The following is a 16,201-nucleotide window of genomic DNA, read 5'->3' on the forward strand; positions in this document are numbered from 1 at the left end:
CAGAGTATGGGGGGAAAAATCAGATTGTAGGGTATATATGCTACCTTGATAGTTTTCTGCTGTAGGTGTAGCCTGTTTGGTTGGCTACCTATGATGCATTCCACCCACAAAGTACATTATTAAGGGGATTAATGGCCCTACTTTAAGTGAAACAGTGCTCATCAGTTATTAATATATCTTTGGCATTCTCAAATAAATAAAATCTGATGAAAAATCAAAGAAAATCAAACTTGTTTAATAAAATATCTCCAGTTCCAGTAAATGCTTTCGTCTCTCTGCCAACATTCAGAGACTTCTTCAGACTGAAACATCAATTAAACACAGTAACATTTATACAAATTTAAAAATCACATGAGCATTAAAACCATTAATGTTTCAACCCTTTCCTTTTCAGGTACATGATAAAATCCCCATGATTATTCAAACTAGGTGGAAAACAGGCATTTAACTTAACCTGCAAGGAATATTCAAGCCACCCTAGCTCTTCTTCAGGGTTTAATACAAAAATCCACATTTTCAAAAGCTTCTAGTACTATAAACTTAAAATCCACTTTGCAAACACCATTGTTGTAATGTTTTGCAAAGCATTCTTTTCATCTCCTATTTGAACAGTATATTTGTATTCATATATTTGTTTGTTTAATTCTCTAGTGGTCCTTCCTACATAAAATGCCTATCAGTCTGCACAGAAAACTAAACAGACCACAAATTTAGATTTCCAAGTAAACATACATTTGATGCTGATTCTGTTTTTACCCATAACAAAGTCCACAGCATCAGTGTACAGATAATTGCATATATTACAATTGTAACACTTAAACATGTCCTTTATTCTATTGCCTTCCTAGGCTAGTTTAATTTGGCCTGAAATTAATTCTTAAAACACTTTGCCTTCCTTTGTGTAAACCACAGTTTGTCCCCAATATTTTTTTAAATCTCAGGGTTACCACCAAAAAAGCTCCCATTTTTTTTGTTATAATATTCTTAATTGCACCTGAATCTAAACTGCTGCCTATAGGCATCCTAGTCTTGATGCCACTAGTGTCCCCTCTTTTTATAATTGAATTTCTCCCTTTTCTATGGGCAACAGTATCAGACATAGAAGAGACAACCAATTCCCTTGGGATAACCTCTGGTAACCATCTTTTCACAAAAGTTGTTGGCCTCACTGGAAAAATCTTCTTCTCTTTCTGTTAAATTACTAATTCTAAGAAGTTGGCCTCTTATTATATATTTTTTTTAGTTTTCCTTGAGTGCATACAGCGATAATGTAAGTATGTATTATTTTGAACTTCCTTCTTATAAATTTTAGTCACTAATTTACCACCATCTTTGAATATAGGTATATCCAAAAAATGAATTATGCTAGAGCTATACTGACATGTAAACTTTAAATAGGAACAAACATTTTCCAAGGGACTCTTCCACCCCCCTCAAAATCAAAAAGACATCATTAATAAAACAAAATATCTTAATTATATACTTCATGTAATCACTTTGTAAGATGTTTATAGCTTCCCAACCATGCATGGATAAATTGGCATAGCTGGGGCCATTGCTGCCCCCATTGCTACACCACTGGTCTGACAATAAACCTTGTCATAAAATGAAAAAAATTATAACTCAAAATAATCCCCGGGATTCATGAAGCTCGGCGCAAGGCCGGTGTAAGGCTTGCACCGGCGGTGCAGTGATAAGTCGGCGTAGCAGCGCCATATGCATAGTAATGAGTGCGCGCCGCAACCACAGACACGTGCGTAGGGCACGTGAGCGAGCCCAAGTAGGATGCGTGCGGAGGCGTGGCCAAGCCTGCAGGCGATGAGCAACCTAAAGTGCTGACTTCCACAGGCCGCCCGTAATAGTAACCGCACCAGCCAGGGCCCGTGGAGAATGAAACGTACGCAGACTATGCAACATAGTACCCGTCCCAACAAAACGGAGAACCAAACATCAACCCACAAAGCCCTAAGTGTACCCGTCCAAGGAACAAAGGAAACGCGTAATACCGTGTCCGTCCCACAATGCACTGTCAGTGGGCATACCCAGTGAAGGTGTACCGCAGCATGTCAGCGCGCCGCACTGACATAGAAGTAGCGACATGGGCATGGTCACCAGCAGTAGTGAGAGTACACAGCCGGGTAGCCGTGTCGATATAACAACAAGAAGGAAACAAGATACCCTAAACACAGGCAAACATGTGCATAGCAACATGTACCACACCCAGCAACGTGCTCATCGCATACACATAGGACGGCGTATGTCTAAGCATAATATCCAGAAGCAAAACTCATGCATGCAAATGTAATACACAATAGCCCCATCATAGCATGTATCCCGCACCCATGTACGACCGTGCACCCAACCCAGCTAGCAGCCTTGCGCAGCTACACACCTACACACAATGGGCATACCTAAAATGTGGTAAGAAGTATTGTCTTAGGCAGTGCCACGCGGGCAAATATGTACACCACATGTTAACAACCCACCTCAGGTAAAGATATCCAAATGGCTGCATGTGAATGTGTCGGCAGAATGTGTACATCCCGCATGTGGTATGGACCTGTCGAAACCCCATAGGCGTGCACACACCATGGTGCACATAATTGTACACATCTGGACAAGGCGGTATGTTCAACCACCGTACCGATGATTAGCTATGCAGACATGTCAAACACAACACATATAGCGGAACATCTGCCTACCAAACAGGACGCCCTAACAGGGTGCCACAGGCACAGAAGGGGAAGGTGGGACATCACATGTTGAGAGTAGCATTGCCGGATGGCCAAACACCCACGGCCAACGCAAAGGACGGAATAACATGCATATGCCCAGATGGATGGGTATGTCATAGCATGGGAATAGGCCAAGCCATCCACCATAATAGCCATGTGTACCACATACAAACAGCCAGTAACATGCAGTAGTAATGCATGAAGGCATACATGACTGTGGGAATAGCACAGGACATATGGCACGTGCCAAGTGTAGATGCATGACACAAAAGTCCAGGATGGGGCCCCCTGCAAAGAGGAACATGTGCCAACCCCACCTCCCACAGATGTACCGGCAGTGAAAACACATGCCAAACACACACCAACACTACCGTCCATCCCACGACATCAACGGAGGCAGGTCAAAGACCACCATGATGCGCGCACAAACAGGGACATGTGTAACCGTTGCCTTAACACCCCCCCGTAGGCCAAAGAATAATAGAATGGACATATGCATGTAATGCTGTGAAGGATGTGTGGTAGTCCCCAGTATCACAGAGGTAGGTACACAGATACACTGTAATCAACCGTGACGTATGTGTACTGTAGACAGCATACCTGCAGGTAATACAGAGTTCAATCACGTGCCACAGAAATATACACATGAGAAAGAGGATAGGGGATAGACAAGTGTGAATGGGACAAACTATGAACATAGGTTCATAGGTCCATAGGTACAGGGTAGGCTATCTACCCAAGGGCAGCCATAACCCTAGGCCATAGTTAAGATTCCTTTGCCAACCCTCCGGTCCGGAGATAAAATGCCTATTATATTGCTGTACCTCTGTCAAGCAGTGACAATGATGTAATCCCTGGGGTATATCTGCAATCCCCCATCCAACGGACAAGATCCCCCTCGAACAAGGCTAGCAAGGTTCACTGCCTCACATGTACTGTGATGTAGATCCACAGCATAGTGAGTGTCTGGGTGATGTATGTGTCACTCCAACACATCCTATTAATGACCGTGTCAAGGTTCACGTCACCTGCCCTTGTGGTTCCGAGGGATGTAGATCCAGTAGGTGAAGCATAGTCATCAAATATGGGTCGACATGGCCTCGTATGTCAGGCACAGGTCAACAACGAACAAGAGGTATGTGACTGAATGGAGCAGGAGTCCTTACAGTGGGGCAGCATAACACAAATCCCTGACACCCTGCATCTGTCTGACGATTAACCTATGGGGCCTTCCCAGCTGCTGTAGGTGTCGGGTCAGATACCCTCCGAATGGGGCAATGTACTCAATCATAGGTGTAACACGTAATGAGTACAAGGAGACGATGACCTACCCTGATCTAGATGTGAATCCCTGCACGATCAGGTGGGCAATGTAGAAGTTCTACCGAACCACGATAGCAACTTGTGTGTCGAACAAATGGTGACTGACAACCTGGGTCCCCAGATCCCTGGTAATTCCCCCCATGCTCAGTGGACTGCCACCCATATGCCGGACAGGGGTGACCTCATTCTTCCCGACGGGTATGACTATGCATTACCTGGCATTTAGCTGTAGGCCATGTCCCTGACAGCAGATATCCATATCTGGGAGGCCCCTTTGAAGGATATCTGTGTCAGATGTCCATCCCACTATGGCACCCGGTTCGCAGTCATCTACAAACAATGTCAGCCATAACACCCCTGTGTGTGCTTGTACTGTGGAAATGTAGATGTAGAAAAAGAGTGGACCCAGGGCAGAGCCCCGTGGGACACCGCCTGTGACAGGCAGTAAGTCCGACATGCTGCCAGCAACTATGACCGCGTGGGTCGTGTCACCTAGCCAGTTTGCAACCCATCCTGCGATGTACGTGTTCACATCCAAGCTGATGGGTTTATCAATGATACCCGAGGGGGGTATTGTGTTGAAGGCCTTTGCCAGGTCGAGGTAGGCTGTATGGACTGCATAACCCCCATCAATGGCCTCGGTGACTGTCCCTAAAATGTCAAACAGCATTTAAACGCATGAACCGCCCCTGACCAAGCCAAACTGGGTTGTATGCAAGGTATGCAGGTCCCCTATGTCGTCATCTACGGGCCGCAGTATGATCCCTCCCCATGTCTTTGCAGATAAGTCTTCTCATGGTAATGGGACAGTAATAACCAGGGTCAGTGGAGGCACTGGCCCTGTGAAGTGGGACTACAGTCGCCGTGCGCCACAACTTGTGTACGTTACCCGAGGTGAGGCTAAGAATAAACAGCTGTCCTAACTGTGGGTCGAATTCCTCAATGAGATCGCGGAGTACACAGTCGGGACACCAGCTGGTCCCATGGATGCTGTGTTCACTACCCTGGAGAGAGCATGTCCCACCCATGCGTTACAGAACATTCGGGGACCACAAACCGCTGGTACAGACATCTCTCCATGTGGGGAGGGTGGAGATGTCTTCACCGAACCTGTCAGCCCATATGTTGGCAATGTGTGTATGTTCAGTAAACTCCACATCATTGTGAACCCAGTCAGAGCATATGTGTGAGTTACCTCCCAGGTGTCCATCATAGCAAATGAAGGCTGTATGATTGTCTGCTGAGTCCTTGGAGATATATCCCTGGAACCTGCCCCGGACTATGTCATGACAGCCTGTAGCTCTTCACATATAATGAGCAAGGGTGTCATACCTCACAAGGTGTCTGCTCTGCCTTGTAGTAGCCACCTCCTCTCGTTGTACAGCTTGTGTATGGCTGGGGTACACCACACTGGATGCTTGGCATTGGTACAATGAACCACAGTTGGGTAAGAGAATGCCTGATCCATGCAGTCCTGTAGGTACCGGTAGAAGGCATATGTAAGTGATGCAGTGGCTTGAGTAATGTTGACCACTGGCTCAGGGTTCTTAAAGGAGACCAGAGTAGTGTTCAGAATTGTGAATTCGGCCCTTGAGAAAGCCATGTGTATGGTAACCGGCAACACCCACAGCAACGTATGTCAATAGCAGAAGCCATTGTCCAAATAACATAGATTAACGTCGGTATTACAATATGTATTATTATACATGTATTGACACGTGTCTGCTAATTACACTTGCAAATGGCCGGTAAGACCGGGCCAAAGTGCTCGTGATTTACCTGGTATGGTGGTGTCATTCCGACAATAAAGTGGCGATACTTCCCTACTGGGACCTCTGGGGATTAATTAAAGTGGTTGTTAACCTGCATCATTGGATGTACACCATTTGGTTCCGGTTTTGGAAAACCTGGTTTCCGTAGCACTACACACTATGGGTAGTCAAGCAGACATCCGCGATTGGTGAACATACAGCAGCAGTCAAAGCCACTGGCCACATGGACACAGTCCGACAAGCTCTACACTTTACATATGCACATTGGTGTCCATTGTAGGACCCAAAAATTGTCCCGCACGAATACCTGCCAGCCTTCATCGTCCAACCAGGAGAAGCGACAGTCGTGACCACGGCACAGCTAGACATATGCACCACCAGCGTGTTCAATGTTGATGACAACTGTCCATGAAATGCAGCACATATGCACAGAAATCCCCAGAGTTCCGAGTCCATAGAAGTGCGTCCACATTCCAGTCCCGCACACATGAAGGATGTGTAATGGGTACTGTCGAGTGTTGCAGCCAAGGGATCCTGGGTATGTAGAAACAGGGCTCGGTGTTGTTTGGCAGATAATCCATTGTCCCGCCCCGTGGGAGGGATGTGGGTGTAGCACCTGCCTTACTCCCCACTAATAATGCAAAGCATCCACCGGAGAATGCTAAATGCAGGTGCGAAATGTGTACAGCCCTATACCAGTGTCCAGTAGGCAATTCTCATGGATGGACAAGCGTACAACTAAGATGGCACCCATAACTGCAAACCCGGTGGAATTACACAGCCGCAATAAGGCATAACACAGGAAATACACATAGGGACTACAGTTTTCATTCCCCATACAAAGTTGGACCACCGTGCGAACACCGGCGTACACAGCACTCAATCTGCCAGCAACAAAATGGGGAGCACTCGCTACCATACTGCGGAACAGATGGGCGACCTGTGGAACACATACTAATGGCACACCAACAACGTCAACTAGGATATGTAAACAATGCCGTTCCCACCTATAAAGAAAACATGCTTCAATGAATACATAAGGGATCAACATGTTCTGGTGGTGTTATGTTGAAAACACAGTGACGGATATTTCCTATTGGGATGTCTGAGGTTTATTTAAAGCAGTTGCTAACCTGCATCTTTGGATGTACACCATTAGTTCACAGTTCTAAAACACCTGGTTTACGTAGCACCACGTAGAATGGGTAGTCAAACAGACATCCACGATTGGGGAACATACAGCAGCAGTCAAAACCACTGGACAGTTGGACACAGTCCAGCAACATCTAACTTTACATATGCACATTGGTGTCCATTGTAGGACCCAAAAATGTATCCTAACAGAATTCCATCCAGCCGTTACCGTCCACCAGATGATGCGATAGCCGTGACTATGGCACAGTTAGACATATGCACCACCAGCGTGTTTAAGGTTGATGACAGGTGTCCATGAAATGCAGGACATATGAACAGAAATCCCCAGATCGACGTGTCCATACATGTGCGTCCACATCCCAGTCCCGCACACATGAAGGATGTGTAATGGGTACTGTCGAGGGTTGCAGCCATGGGATCTTGGGTATGCAGAAATGGGGCTCGGTGTTGTTTGGCAGATAATCCGTTGTCCCACCCCGTGGGAGGGATGTGGGTGTAGCACATGACCTACTCCCCACTAATAATGCAAAGCATCCACCGGATAATGCAAAATGCAGGTGTGGATTGTGTACAGGCCATAACAGTGTCCAGTAGGCAATCCCCATGGATGGACAAGCCTACGACCAGGATGGCACCCATACCTGCAAGCCCGGTGGAATTACACAGCTGCAGTAAGGCATAACACAGGAAATGCAGATGGCAACTACAGTAGACACTCACCATAGAAATCCAGACCGCCGTGCGAATACCGGCGTACACAGCACTCAATCTGCCAGCAACAACATGGGGATTACTCGCTGCCATACTGCGGAACAAATGGGCGACCAGTGGAACACATACCAATGGCACACCAACAACGTCAACTAGGAAGGTCATAGGATGTTTAAACACTGGCGTTCCCGCTTATAAAGAACATCCTTCAATGAATTAATAGGGTCTACATGTTCTGGCTGTGTTATATTGACAATACAGTGGCGTATATGTCCTACTGGGCCTTCTGAGGATTACTTAAAGCAGTTGCCAACCTGCAGCATTACATTAACACCATTTGGGTTAATCGTAGTAAAACATGGGTTTAAGTAGCACAACATAATATGGGTAGTCAAACACACATCCGCGATTGGGGAACATACAGCAGCGGTCAAAACCACTGGCCAGATGGACACAGTCCAACATGTTCTACACTTTACATATGCACATTGGTGTCCATTGTAGGACCCCAAAAATTTATCCGTACGCAATGTCAACCGGCTGCGATCGAGAGACCCAGATGAAGTGACAGCCATGACTACGGCACAGCTACATATATGCACCACCAGCGTGTTCAAGGTTGATGACAACTGTCCATGAAATGCAGGACATATGCACAGAAATCCCCAGATTGTCGAGTCCATAGATGTGCGTCCACATCCCATTCCCGCACACATGGAGGATGTGCAATGGGTACTGTCGAGGGTTGCAGCCATGGGATCGTGGGTATGCAGAACTGGGTCTCGGAGTTGATTGGCAGATGATCCGTTGGCAGTTCCCATGGATGGACAAACGTACAGCCAAGATGGCACCCATAACTGCAAACCTGGTGGAATCACACAGCTGTAGTAAGGCAAAACACAGGGAATACAGATAGGGACTACAGTAGAGACTCCACATACAAAGTCAGACCGCCGTGCGAATACCGGCGTACACAGCACTCAATCTGCCAGCAAGAGAATGGGGATCACTCGCTTCCATACCGCGGAACAAATGGGTGACCTGCGGAACACATACTAATGGCACACCAACAACGTCAACTAGGAAGGTTATAGGATGGTTAAGCTATGGCGTACCCACATATAAAGAACATCCCTCAATGAATTAATAGGATCTACATGTTTTGGTCGTGTTAAGTTGACAATACAGAGGTGGGAATGTCCCAATGGGATATCTGCGGATTAGTTAAAGCAATTGTTAGCCTGCATCATTGGAATTACACCATTTGGGTTCAGTGGCGGAAAACCCGGTTTACGTAGCACTACATAATATGGGTACTCAAACAGACATCCGTGATTGCTGAACATACAGCAGCAGTCAAACCCACTGGCCAGATGGACACAGTCCAATAAGTTCTACACTTTACATATGCATTGGTGTCCATTGTAGGACCCAAAAATGTATCCGTACGCAATGTCAACCTGATGCGATCGGGAGACCCAGATGAAGTGACAGCCGTGACTACGGCACAGCTACATATATGCACCACCAGCGTGTTCAAGGTTGATGACAACTGTCCATGAAATGCAGGTCATATGCACAGAAATCCCCAGATTGTCGAGTCCATAGAAGTGCGTCTACATCCCATTCCCGCACCCATGGAGGATGTGCAACAGGTACTGTCGAGGGTTGCAGCCATGGGATCGTGGGTATGCAGAAATGGGTCTCGGTGTTGATTGGCAGGTGATCCGTTGTCCCGCCCCGTGTGAGGGATGTGGGTATGGCATATGCGTTACTCCGCACTAATAATGCAAATCATCCACCGGAGAATGCTAAATGCAGCTGTGAAATGTGTACAGCCCTATACCAGTGTCCATTAGGCAGTTCCCATGGATGGACAAACGTACGGCCAAGATGGCACCCATAACTGCAAACCTGGTGGAATCACACAGCTGTAGTAAGGCAAAACACAGGGAATACAGATAGGGACTACAGTAGAGACTCCACATACAAAGTCAGACCACCATGCGAATACCGGCGTACACAGCAGTCAATCTGCCAGCAAGAGAATGGGGATCACTCGCTTCCATACCGCGGAACAAATGGGCGACCTGCGGAACACATACTAATGGCACACCAACAACGTCAACTAGGAAGGTTATAGGATGGTTAAGCTATGGTGTACCCACATATAAAGAACATCCTTCAATGAATTAATAGGATCTACATGTTTTGGTCATGTTAATTTGACAATACAGAGGCGGGAATGTCCCAATGGGATATCTGCGGATTAGTTAAAGCAATTGTTAGCCTGCATCATTGGAATTACACCATTTGGGTTCAGTGGCGGAAAACCCGGTTTACGTAGCACTACATAATATGGGTACTCAAACAGACATCCGTGATTGCTGAACATACAGCAGCAGTCAAACCCACTGGCCAGATGGACACAGTCCAATAAGTTCTACACTTTACATATGCACATTGGTGTCCATTGTAGGACCCAAAAATTTATCCGTACGCAATGTGAACCGGCTGCGAGAGACCCAGAAGAACTGACAGCCGTGACTATGGCACAGCTAGATATGACCAGCGTGTTCAAGGTTGATGACAAGTGTCCATGAAATGCAGGACATATGAATAGGACTCCCCAGGTTGCCGAGTCCATAGACGTGCATCCACATCCCATTCCCGCACACATGAAGGATGTGCAATGGGTACCGTCGAGGGTTGCAGACATGGGATCGTGGGTATGCAGAAATGGGGCTCGGTGTTGATTGGCAGATAATCCGTCGTCCCGCCCCATGGGAGGGATGTGGGTATAGCACATGCATTACTCCCCACTAATAATGCAAATCATCCACCGGAGAATGCTAAATGCAGCTGTGAAATGTGTACAGCCCTATACCAGTGTCTAGTAGGCAATTCCCATGGACGGACAAACGTACGACCAAGATGGTCACCCATAACTGCAAACCCGGTGTAATTCCACAGCTGCAGTAAGGCATAACACAGAAAATACAGATAGGGACCACAGTACACACCCCCCATACAAAGCCAGACTGGCGTGCGAATACCGGCGTAGACAGCACTCAATCTGCCAGCAAGAAAATGGGGTTCACTCGCTTCCATACTGCGGAACAAATGGGCGATCTGCGGAACACATACTAATGGCACATCAACAACGTCAACTAGGAAGGTTATAGGATGGTCAAGCTATGGCGTACCCACATATAAAGAACATCCTTCAATGAATTAATAGGATCCACATGTCATGGTGGTGTTATTTTGACAATACAGTGGCGGATATTTCGTATTGTGACTTCTGAGGATTATGTAAAGCAGTTGCTAACCTGCATCTTTGGATGTACACCATTCGGTTTCAGGTTTGAAAGACCTGGATGTCGTAGCACTACATAATATGTGTAGTCAAACACACACCCACGATTGGGGAACATACAGCAGCAGTCAAACCCACTGGCCAGATGGACACAGTCCAACAGGTTCTACACTTTACATATGCACATTGGTGTCCATTGTAGGACCCAAAAATTTAGCCCTATGCAATATAAACGTGATGGAGGAAGCGACGCTGAAGGTGTAACAGCCATGACTACGGCACAGTTAGACATATGCACCACCAGCATGTTTAAGGTTGATGACAGGTGTCCATGAAATGCAGAACATATGAGCAGAAATACCCATATGGCCGTGTCCATAGATGTGCGTCCACATCTCAGTCCCACACACATGAAGAATGTATAATGGGTACCGTCGCGGGCTTCAGCCATGGGATCGTGGGTATGCAGAAATGGGGCTCCGTGTTGTTTGGCAGATAATCCGTTGTCCCGCCCCGTGGGAGGGATGTGGGTATAGCACATGCCTTACCCCCCACCAATAATGAAAATCATCCACCGGAAAATGCTAAATGCAGCTGTGAAATGGGTACAGCCCTATTCTAGTGTCCAGTAGGCATTTCCCAAGGATGGACAAACGTACGACCAAGATGGCAGCCATAACTGCAAACCTGGTGGAATTACACAGCTGTAGTAAGGCATAACACAGGGAATACAGATAGGGACTACAGTAAGACTCCACATACAAAGCCAGACCACCGTGCAAATACCGGCGTACACAGCACTCAATCTGCCAGCAAGGAAATGGGGATCACTCGCTACCATACCGCGGAACAAATGGGCGACCTGCGGAACACATACTAATGGCACACCAACAACGTCAACTAGGAAAGTCATAGGATCCTTAAACTGTGGTGTTCACGCTTATAAAGAACATCCTTCAATGAATTAATAGGATCTACATGTTTTGGTTGTGTCATTTTGACAATACAGTGGCGGAAATATCCTAATGGGACATCTGAGGATTAGTCAAAGCATTTCCTAGCCTGCATCATTGGATTTACACCATCCGGTTTCAGTTTAGAATAACCTGGTTAACGTAGCACTACATAATATGGGTAGCAAGCAGACATCCGCGACATTGGGGAACATAAGCAGCAGTCAAACCCACTAGCCAGATGGACACAGTCCAACAAGGTCTACACTGTACATATGCACAATGGTGTTCATAGTAGGACCCCAGAGATTCATCCGTATGCAATGTCAACCAGCTGCGATCAAGAGACCCAGAAGAACTGACAGCCGTGACTATACGTACAGCCAGACATATGCACCCCCAGTGTTCAGAGTTGATGACAACTGTCCACGGACTGCAGGACATATGAACAGATATTCCCAGATTGTAGAGTCCATAGAGGAGTCCACATCCCATTCCCTCACATGCCGGATGTGTAATGGTACCGTCGAGGGTTGCAGCCATAGGATCCTGGTATGCAGAAAGAACGGGGCTCGGTGTTGTTTGGCAGATAATACATTGTTCGCACCATGGGAGGATGTGGGAGTAATGCACGCGCCTTACTCCCCACTGATTGTGCAAAGCATCCACCGGCTAATGCTAAATGCAGGTGTGAAATGTGTACTCCATATCAGTGTCCAGTAGGCAACGCCAGGGATGGACAAGCGTAGGACCAAGATGGCACCCATAACTGCAAACCTGGTGGAACCACACAGCTGCAGTGAGGCATAACACAGGAAATACAGATTAGGCCTACAGTAGACACTCCCCATACAAAGTTAGACCGCTGTGCAGCGAACGCTACGTCGTACATAGCAGCACTCAATCAATGCAAAATGGGGATCACACGCGACTTCCATACATGCTGAACAAATGGGGTGACCTGTGGAACACATACCAATGGCACAATATCAATCCAGCTGCTGTGGTCAGCTTTCATTAAGCCGCCGATGGTCAAACTATGGCGCTCTTACGCAATGAAAAGAAATCATCCTTCAGTGGAAGTAATTAGGATTACGTCAATTGACCATGGATATACACCCTAATCAACATCAAAGACCACTGGCACCTTATGGCACACAAAACCAAGTCACACATAGGAGTAGATAAGAACAGTCAAATGAGCTTATTCTGTCACGACGGTCACATATGGTATACAAAGTTTACTTCATAGACATGTAAGCGCTTTCACCCGTAGGCTCTGTGAGACTTACACATAAAATAGAAGCATCAGGCTAAATATCCCCCTTACACACTTCCATTTGTGTACTTTCCTAACCACAAACAATGAACATGTAACACAGCATACCAAGCACAATTGCAATGGTAACCACACACACATATGTTAACATCTCAAGCATCCTATTAACACATGTATTATATGATATTGTACCATGCGAATACTCATCAATCAAAGATCTAACAATGTATATGGAAGATATGCATAGCATATCACACATAATACAGCAGGTACAAGAACTGAAAGAGTGGACAAATGTGTGTGTTAACTCTACATCTTTACTAAACTACATTCCTGTTACGGGGTTTACATCTACCCTGCGTCTCAAAGAGGAAGACGCAGTAAACGTTTCGCATCAGTCTTGCCACGGGCCAACCCTCCACCTACTAATCCATCTAAATCCGCATTCTATAGCATAGCTGATGAGGTCCCCCCTCCTGGTATTATGTAACCTGGAGTGTGTAAAACACAGAATGTGAGCATATGCCTTGTGATGCTCTGTAGCCGGCCGTAGGCACACCAATCCGGCGGCTGCCCAGGGCACCGTTTACGTAGGAGCCATCCTGTCTAGTAGCGTTGTGTCAAATGTAAACCCGGTAATTTACCAAGATACCGTACGGGCACCATGTGTTGTGCGTGGTGGGCTCACCGCGTTTTGGAGCCCTACAGCCTAGGGTCCCAGCAGTGGTCTAAGGCTCGCTGCGCAATAGGAAATCCCCAGTACGGTGCAGGTATGAATGCCTTAAGAACGATCCACCGTAAAAACGCATAAAACAGCGCCGTGCAGCCGTTAGCCCTATGGTTCAAATATGTTTTACTTTGTTCACAAACGTTGCGATTACTTATAGTGGCAACACCTGCAACAGATGGCTATAAGCGGGATCATCACATACAGCCATGACATATGCAACTGGAGGTAGACATTAACACACACCATAAATAGGCAATTACATCACACAAGGTGTATGGCGTATGCAATTACAGTGTCAGGACAGCAAGGATACGCTGTGCCATGATATTCTAGCAAGATGTCTCTTTTAGGGTGTTCTGGAATACCGGATGGTGCATGGACAATGAGTGGATGGCCATGCAACGTACCACAGTTCTAATGTGTCAGCATACCAAATATCACGATACATGGGAAAGACAGCTGTCCATGCAAGGCAGCACTTCACTGTGGGTTAACAACATAGGAGTACGTGGGTATACAATGACAGGAGATACAGGGACGGACACACATGTGGCAGGCCCTCGTGAGTGTAATGTACACAGCACTACACTCCACCACACCGCCCTTGTGGGTGCCGCGTGGAGAACACGCCACGGAGGAGTAACGCCAACCACAGCAGGCAACAACAAGCGGTACCACGAATGCTGCATCTCACCTCATCCACAAACACAGGGATGGCGGCAGGATAGCATGAGTGTTCTGCGAAACCCTCAAAGCCATACCCTATGAACCCCATACACAGCTGGGAGCATGGATCATCATCACACACATGTGGCAAGGCATGGTGATTGACCACCCCACATACCCAACCACAATAACAAAAGTATGACACAGGTACATGGAATGCTTCACGTGGTTACAACACCACCATCAGAGGCACATGTACAGGTGGGTGACAACATCCACGTCAAAGGGGCCACTGATAGCCAAGGTATGTGTGTTGCATGAGCGTCTATCTGTGCTATGTTCATCTGCAGAGGGCAGCTGAAAACACACACACACACCGGTGTGGTAAGGGCTGAGGTCGAGACCTATGCCTACCTACAAGAACCTCACTACAGCACGAAGCATTTTATTAAGAATCACGCAGGATTACTTCGATAATCAGCACAGGCAGCTGTCAGGCATACTTCTGGTGGGTGACATCACCAGAAGAAGAATAGCTGGCAATAGCCAAGGAAACATATGTTGCGAAGCATCTAAAAGCATGTTCATCTCGCAGAGGCAGCTGGAAACACACACACAAACATCATCATCATCAGGGAAGGGGCCGAGGGAGTCGGAACCTATGCCTACCTACATGAATCCTCACTCACAGCATGAAGCATTTGCAGCCATCGGAAAGATTACTGAGCACAGCCAGCTGTCAGAGTTAATACTTCTGGGCGGGTGAAATCACCCAGAAGAGAATAGCTGGTTAATAGCCAAGGTTAAAATTAGCGAAGTGTCTAAAGCATGTTCATCTGCAGAGAGCAGCTGAAACACACACACACACACACACACACACACACACACACACACACACACACACACACACACACACACACACACAACAGGAAGGGCCGAGAGTTGAACTCACATACCTACATGAACTCACCGTTAAGAAAGCATTTACAGAACATTGCTACCAGGATTGCTGAGCACAGCACTGTCAGAGCAGCATACCCCTAGGTGGAGTGGTGGTATCATCTCGCAGAGTGCAATGCGACGATGGACAATGAAGACAGAAGTCTTCATCGCAGCCTGTTACCATCCCAAGGTGTACATTATATGGTAACATGGTAGTGCTGCGGTCGGGAATGCCAAAAAATGACTGCAGCAGTACATCATGACATGAATACTGGGATGCACCACATGACGAGCTATACCCTATGAGAGGGCATCCGGCGTGCAGGATATGAGGCGAGATCAATGTGGCAATGAAGCAGCCACATAATGAGTCACCACGGATGGTCACCATGCAGCTAGGGAGAGGGATGTCATTGGCCATGGCTACGCGCTATTAAGCAGACAGCGAGTTGCCGGGCTGTCGTGGTGGCATGCCTCTGACAGGTGTACTGACCATGCCTCTCACACACCCCCTAGCCAGGTTGCAAAGGGGAGCGCAGACATGCTGCTCACGGGTATCCTTAGCGCGATCGGTAGCGGTGTGCACTATGCTGTGTGTCCATGGCTAGGGAGGATC

Source organism: Protopterus annectens, chromosome 3.part1 (genome assembly GCF_019279795.1).
Source record: "Protopterus annectens isolate FY-2018-M chromosome 3.part1, PAN1.0, whole genome shotgun sequence".
Classification (NCBI taxonomy): Eukaryota; Metazoa; Chordata; order Ceratodontiformes; family Protopteridae; genus Protopterus; species Protopterus annectens.